Below are 7,847 nucleotides of genomic sequence, written 5' to 3'. Positions count from 1 at the left end.
GATTTTCTTTTATAAAAAATGCCCTCTGCTTTCTCAAAAAACTTCCATTCCTTTCTGGCTACGAACTCTTCGCGGAATAGATTATCTGAAGGTTGAGTCAATAAACGAGATTGAATATCTTGAAGCTTCGCTAGAGCATCCCTTGCTCTCTGTTGAATGTTGCTGAAACCTTCTTTGTTTAGTTTTCTACATGCCTTCTTGACGTGGTTTAGCTTTTGACCGAGAGAGAAGAGCTTTGAACCGACAGGAATATCCTTTTCCCAAGCTGATTTAATGGCTTCTAAGAATATTGGGTGCGTAGCTAGGAAGGAGAAGTACTTAAAGATACACTTCCTGCTCCTCAGATTAACGTTTAGGTCGACTACACAAGGAGAGTGATCAGAATCTCCTGGAGCATCAAAGAAAACATATACGTCTGAGAAGTTATCTCTCCAGCTCTGATTGCCTAGGACCCTGTCTAGCTTAAGTAGAATATGATCTTCTAGTTGACCATTTTCCCAAGTGAAATGTGTACCTCTAGTTTCATTGTCTTCTAACTCACAAAGAGTTAAACACTCTTGGAACTCCTCCATGCCTCTCACGGGAAGAGTGTAAGTGCTAATGGAATAATTCTCATCAGATGTTAATATCTGATTGAAATCTCCCATCATCAGCTGTTAATATCTGAGTGAAGATTGCTGGGATATATAGACATTTATACTATCAACGCTTTATGGGGAGATTAAGGGTTTGTGCTAGCGATGCAACACCTTTTGTGGAGATTATAGGGGTAAAGAGACGTTTCTACTAGCGAGGCTTTAGATATTGTAAAGGTACAGAGACGTTTGTACTAACACAATGCCTTAGAAATTGCATGAATATAGAGATGGATTGTACTAATGACATCATCTGTTTATATACAAATATCCATATGGGAATGGATTGAATATAATGGGAAGCTAGCTTCTATCGTGAGGGAACCTTATGATTCCATAGTTTCGATTTATGGATACTAGAAGACACCGAGGAACATGCATGGTCAAAGCAAGCATGTGTGTTCCCTCCTCTGCGTGAGATTCTGTTTAGAGCAGCAAAATGCCCAGGCACCAGCAAGGCTGGTGAGATCATTATGGTCCCACACACGTGTTGTCATACGAGGTCCAATCATTCTACATTTTCTACTACAATGTCAGAACAAACAACGTCTGGAAAGGTGGGCTCTTAGGAATTAGAGACAAGACGATGAGGACTTTGGACGCTATTATGGAGTCACAGGCAAGCGTATATGTTATATCCGTGTCGCACATCAACATGTTGAGAGTATTGCTTTTCTTAATGCCTTATATAATAAGGCACAAGTCACGTAGCGAATCAAAAACTGTCTTGTGAAAAAAATTTAGAAAACAAAAAAACAATTACCACGTGGAAAAGTTTCTGAAAATAATGAAAAATTTGATTTTTAAAAATAAAAAAAAACATAAAAAGCCGATCGATGGAATTTTTTTCCATCTCCTATTTTAACTAAGTTGTCAATATTTTTGCAAAGCTTTTATAAAAAAAAATTGAAAGTATTCAAAATTAAAATACAATTTATGTATTTTTGGTATATAGTTTAATTTAAAACGATATATATATATATATATATATATCTTTTAATCTTAATACTTATTAAATGAGATTTTCTGCTTATATAATTTTTTAATCATTTATATCTTGTTATAAAAAAATTAAATCATGGATCACAAAATTTGAATGTGATACTTTAACAGTTTTAGTAATTTATGATCGTTTTAAAAAATTCAAAAAATAACATATACATATATATCTAAATTTTTATTATATGGTTAATGTGGTTGTTTAATTTATTTTAATAGTTTCAAATTAAAAAAATATGACAGAATATACACTAATTTTTATCAAATTTTTATTATTCAAAGTCGTTAATTATCATATATACTTTAGCCACATTAGGTAATTTCATAATTTTTATTTAAGGAAATAATAAAAAAAATATTAATAATAAATTTATGTTTAGTTTAATAAAAAAAATTCTTATATATTTAGATGAACCAACATATTTCTCTAAAGATTCTAAGAATCATTTTAGTGATGACACATGGCTACCAAAAATGTTGTAATCTTCTCAATTAAATATATACGAGTAGTAAAGAACTTCTCTATCTTTTGTTTATATTCTGAGTTTCTTTAAACTCCACCAATTTATCAGCAATGAAGGTAACAATGCATATCTATATACTTCTTTTATTTATAAAGTATGGTAACAATGCATTTTTCATACTTCTTTTACTTATAAAATACTTTTCATATCTGTTTTATTTATATTCCCAGAGTTTCCTTAAATATTTTTAGGAAACGCTTGTCATCAATTTGCTAAAGATGAATAAATGCAAAAAAAATTAAATTAGTATCTATATTAAGAAATCCGAAATCCACTAATGAGTTTGCAGAAATACTTTCAAACATCTACAGGAAATCAATTTTCAAGTATTATCCAGTTCATTTAAGAAATACTTTAAAATTAGTATTTGCATTTGTTGCACATATATTTTTCCCATTCAAAGCTCAAAGTTTCTGTTTGCGACTAATAAGAAACATAATAGAAATGAAAAAAGAAGAATAGGTGTAGCCAATTGATATAAAAAAAGTGTAGCCAATTGAGCTTGTACTAATGAATGGCGTGTTTGAGTAAATTGGTGAAGAAACCAAAAAAATAATAATCACAGATGTAATTAGTGTAGCACTTATAGGAGCAATTTGATGGATATTCATAAGAAACACATAAATAAAGAATATAGCCATGCTACAGTGATACTTCTTTCATGTGACAAGTTACGTTCAAAAAGAACGGTTCTCTCCCTTATAGCACGTGCGCGTGGGGAAGAAGTGCAAAGTGAAAAGAAAGTCATGTGCTCAATTTTGTTATACTAAACATATGTTGTAGAATAGACTTTTCACTTCTGTATCATAACACATGTAACTTAATAAATTTGAGATTATAAATTCCCCCAGCGATGCAGTCTATAGTCTATACTACAACGTGAAATGATATAATTATACGAGAACATGAGATATCATTCCACTAGCAAATCCGGCACCTGGAACACGAAGGAAGGAGAAAGTTGTGGACATGAGGCTTGAGCATGATTATGTGTGGGATGACTGTGTTGTCCCACATATGGAAAGTATGGAAGCTTCATTTGGGAGACAACGCTTGTTTGAGGAATCGATCCGTACCACTGCGGCATGCCAGGAAGCTTTAGAAGCGAATGGACGTGACATTGCAGATGTCGAGGTGATACAACTCCTATCATAACAGGGGGCAGCAATGGTTGATGGAACATGGATTTCTAGATCCGGTAAGCAATCCTCAAGCAATGTAGCACGGTTGATGCATGTGTAACATGTGAAACGTAATAAGCAAGTAAGTCGTTCCATTAAACAAAACATATATGACAGACTGTAGTGTATGAAAAAAATCGAACAATAGACTATACTATATTCAATGTAGTATGATTACATTATCAAACACACAAATGGCTTCTAGTTACAATATGTTTATACTCCCCTATGTGTTGTTGCACAAGTTCCAAGTGGTCTAGTGTAGTTGTTGTTAAAAAAGGGAACCGGAACCAATATGAAAATGGATGGAGAAAGATGCTTTAGGAGACTCGGCAATAAACAAACTGTTGTGATGTATATTTGTAAGCCATACTATATTACAAACGTTATAGTATTGTAGTTGTTGTGACCTATACAGTCATCCAATATTTTCCAGAGAATACTATGTTTAGGTGTTTGTAGAAACATATAAAGCAATCAAATGTAAAACCATAACAATATAGCACTGCGCCAAATTAATATGATGGATATAACGTTAAACAAAACCTAACGTTAATTCTCAAACACTGCAACAGATGAGCAGCCCAGTGATGTAAAAATGTGAACTAGTGCCGTACAACTGTGTTACTATTCTATTAACGTTTCTCATAGAGTATAGTCACATTTTCAGTATATCATTGGAACTTAAACCCAAATACAGACAGTTAGTGACCCTATAGTATACAATGAGTCACACCCACAAACGGAAAAAATACTATAGTCAACCAGTTTATCAAAAGATAGTCAACTAAGCACAAAGGTGGTTCTTTAGTACATCATTAAGGATTTTCGTATAAATATCAGGTGATGCATACCACAATTTGTTCTATACTATTTACAAATATCATATAGTATAAGTAAAATATATGTCAGATCCGATTTAATTACTTTTGTCCTCCGCCGCCGTTAAACCCTTCCACTGGATCTGCAAAATATATGTCAGGTTTGATTTAATTGCCGACAACCTAAATCAAGCTTACTTCGAACATGGTTATATTTTCCGTACTGCTATAAATCAGACATACTTACCTCGATTCATGCTCTTTCTTCTTTGCAATCGCTCGGCCTCAGTAACCCTAACTTTTTCTTGACTTTTATAAAAATTGCTTCAGCCATTAGTCGAACTGGTAATCTTTTCTTTCCCCAAACACAGACAAACGAAAGTTTTGGCTCTCCAAATCTGTATTCTTTCTCGCATGAGTTCTTTTGGAAAATGAAATATGACTTTTCAGGTTTCAGATTAAAGAGTAGCTACAACATGCCGACTTCCCACGCGCATTTGAGGGTATTTTTGGAAAACTACATAACAATATGTATAATATCATTACCTAAACTATGTAATGGGTATAAACTTAATTTTCTAGTATGCTATGTATACGTCCTCAAATTTCCCGCACTTAAATGATGATATTCTTTTTTCATATTTTTTTCTATTGAAACTCTCTCTTTATATCATGTCTCAAATTATCAAAAAAATTAAGTACATTTTTAATAAAAATTTCATAATCTGTCATAACTTATTTTTTTTATTAAAAATATATATTTATTTCTTATGAATATTTATTTACAAGACAGATACAAAGAAAAACTGAATGAATCAAATATAGTACTTTAACTATATTTTTATGTGTTGGTATATATCTCAATTTCCAAACATAAATTACTTGCAAACATATATCTATGCTAAAACAATATGGGAACTATTATTTTACCAAAAAAAATATATTACTCTACCATTTTTGTTTACAAAGCATCACTTCACGGGTAATTGTTATCCATATTTATAGAAATTAATTATCAATCAGAATAAAATTATTTTATTAATTATATATTCTTTTTTTTTGAACAAAAAAAAAAGAATATATAATTAATAAAATAATTTTATTCTGATTGATAATTATAAAATTAAAGTTTTATCACCAAATAATTTAATACACCGTCATTTGATCCGTGCATAGCACATGAGTAACACTAGTATACTAGGTTAAGACCCGTGTCTTACGCGGGATGAACATTATATATATAAATTATTTTATATATTATATGTTTATAACATATTATGAAATAATAAATATTGAGTAATTTAAAAGTCATTATCTACTACTTTTATAATTAAATTGGTACGAACATATAAATAAATTTTATAAATCGAAAAAATATTTTTTCTATTTGATATGATGTATAATTAAATTTAAATAATAGTAACATATATATGGTATATTTTAATATTAATATTTATTAGATGATGCTTTTTGCTCATATTTTTTTTTATCATTTGTATCTGTTATAGCAAAAAGTCTAAATTAGTGATAACAAAATTTTCACTGTGGGATTAATGGTTTAAGTAATTTATAATATTTTAAAAAATTAAGTTGTCAATATAATTTCAAATTTTTTATCAAAAAATGTTCAAAGTAAATTTCAAAATTAAGATATTTATGTATTTTTATATGGCATATAGTTTAATTTAAAATGATAAATATATTTATATATCTTTTATTTTTGATACTTATTAAATGAGACTTTCAACTTATATTGTTTTTTCATTATTTGTATCATCTCATAACAAAAGTTTTAAATCATAGATCACAAAATTTGAATGTGAAACTTTTAACAGTTTTAGTAATTTATACTCGTTTTTAAAAATACAAAATACAATATATAAATATTTTTTTAAATTTTTATTATATGGTTACTATGATTGTTTAATTTATTTTAATAGCTTAAAATTAAACAAATATAATTGTAATACACACTTATTTTTATCAAATCTTTATTATTCAAAATCATTAATTGTCATATATATCTTAGCCATATTAGGCAATTACGTAATCTTATTTAAGGAAATAATGAAGCACATTAATAATGTATTTATTGTAGTTTAATAAAAAGTTTATTATATATTTAGATGGACCAACCTATTTCTCTAAGGATTCTAAGAATCATTCTAGTGATGATACGTAGCTACAAAAAAATGTTTCAATGCTTCTTAAATAATATATAGGGGATAACCTAACTTGAAAGCCAAATGTATGAATAATGCAAGAGAGCATGGTAAACTCTGTTTTTATATTTACTTTTCTTTTCAACATTTCCAAGTCTTAGGTTTTCAACCCAAAAAGGCTAATTTGTCATTTTTATAACCGGTCAAATTGAGAAAGATCATTTCCAATTTACAACACGACACACCATGTATGAATAGCTTGAGAGTTGTCAAATACACAACTAAACATGATTGTGGACAGGAAAATATATTTACTGTAGAGTCAAATATTTTCCAACTATATAATTTGTAACTAGTTTTATTACTTGCTTGAATCATACATAAGTTTCCAAATTATTAGCTGATACAAAAACTTTGAAATCAACCTCAAGTAATATGTGGGAAGCGAGGCTTCAATGAGTGTCATCATGTATTTATGGAAACCCTTGAGGGATACTTGGGACAGAAGGCAGCCAATTATCGGATTCATCAAATCTTGGACCAAATGGTTCGGGAGGAGGGGGCTGATCTAAGAACGGTAAGGGCGGAAAATCAGGGAGAGAGTGCCAAACCGGTACAGGAAACCTCCCCTTTTCAAGATCGGGAAATGTTGGCGGCGGCGGAAGGAGAGGCAAATCAGGCTGAGGCGTCACTATTGGTTCCTGGAAAGACGGAAAGTCAGGGAACCCAAGGTCATGTACCGGTGAATTACGACCGGAAGATGGATAATCATCAGCGCTAATCTGAGCTACATTAGCCTTGGATGATCTCACTAGTCGTGATGAAAATATCTCTTTGGAGTCGAGAATCAAAAAAAAAGTTAACACGATGATGTATCTAAGCACAAGTGAAAGTGAAGCCATTTTTGTATTAGTGTGGATTAAAATGATGTTTAGTCCTTTTTGCGATCATAGGATTCATGAAGTTTCAAATTTATAGGTTTGAATTTAAGTTGTTGACGATTGTAAAATCTTCGTTATATATTTTGCATTGTGTTCCTACTTTCCACCAAAGCATATGCTAACATCAAAAGTCAAACGTCATGTCAACTACGAGTGTTTTGACCAGGATCAACTCGAGATAATTCCACCTGTGTATCCCACTCCCACCCAACTGGGTCAACGGGCACACACTATATGGTCTTATATATTACAACCAAACCCATATCGAACAGAAAAGAAAAAAAAAAACATGATTAGATTTCAATTTTTCTAGATTCATAAATAAAATTGAAAATTTTCCTAAGAACCAACACCAAACCTAACCTTGTCAAACAACATTATATTTGATTTTCATAACAATTCAGAAAACTGAAACAGAAGCGATCTCTTTCTTCTTTATTTATTTTTTTATAGATTCTAACTGTGAAAACTTTATGTACCGTAAACAATTTGTTAGCACTGTTCTCTCTTTGTCAACAACAAATGTTTTATTATTATTACATATAGTATTAATTTTTATATGCTTATGCTCTTTGATGCAGTCA

At 30.5% G+C, this 7,847-nt stretch overlaps 2 long non-coding RNA genes across 2 annotated transcripts; one reads left to right on the top strand and one right to left on the bottom strand.

Moving 5' to 3' along the window:
* Positions 1 to 1,861: 1,861 nt before the first annotated feature.
* Positions 1,862 to 7,628, top strand: LOC117127966. The gene is made up of 2 exons (XR_004451009.1): positions 1,862 to 1,950; positions 6,199 to 7,628. It is a non-coding gene; the product is annotated as an uncharacterized LOC117127966 (long non-coding RNA).
* LOC103840301 lies at positions 2,167 to 5,551 on the bottom strand. The gene is made up of 2 exons (XR_627598.3): positions 4,408 to 5,551; positions 2,167 to 4,303 (listed from the first exon to the last, which is right to left on the bottom strand). It is a non-coding gene; the product is annotated as an uncharacterized LOC103840301 (long non-coding RNA).
* Positions 7,629 to 7,847: the final 219 nt, after the last annotated feature.

This window comes from Brassica rapa, chromosome A09 (assembly GCF_000309985.2).
Source record: "Brassica rapa cultivar Chiifu-401-42 chromosome A09, CAAS_Brap_v3.01, whole genome shotgun sequence".
NCBI lineage: Eukaryota > Viridiplantae > Streptophyta > Magnoliopsida > Brassicales > Brassicaceae > Brassica > Brassica rapa.
The sequence above is the reverse complement of the archived record's forward strand: the minus strand, read 5'-3'. Positions and strand labels throughout refer to the sequence as shown.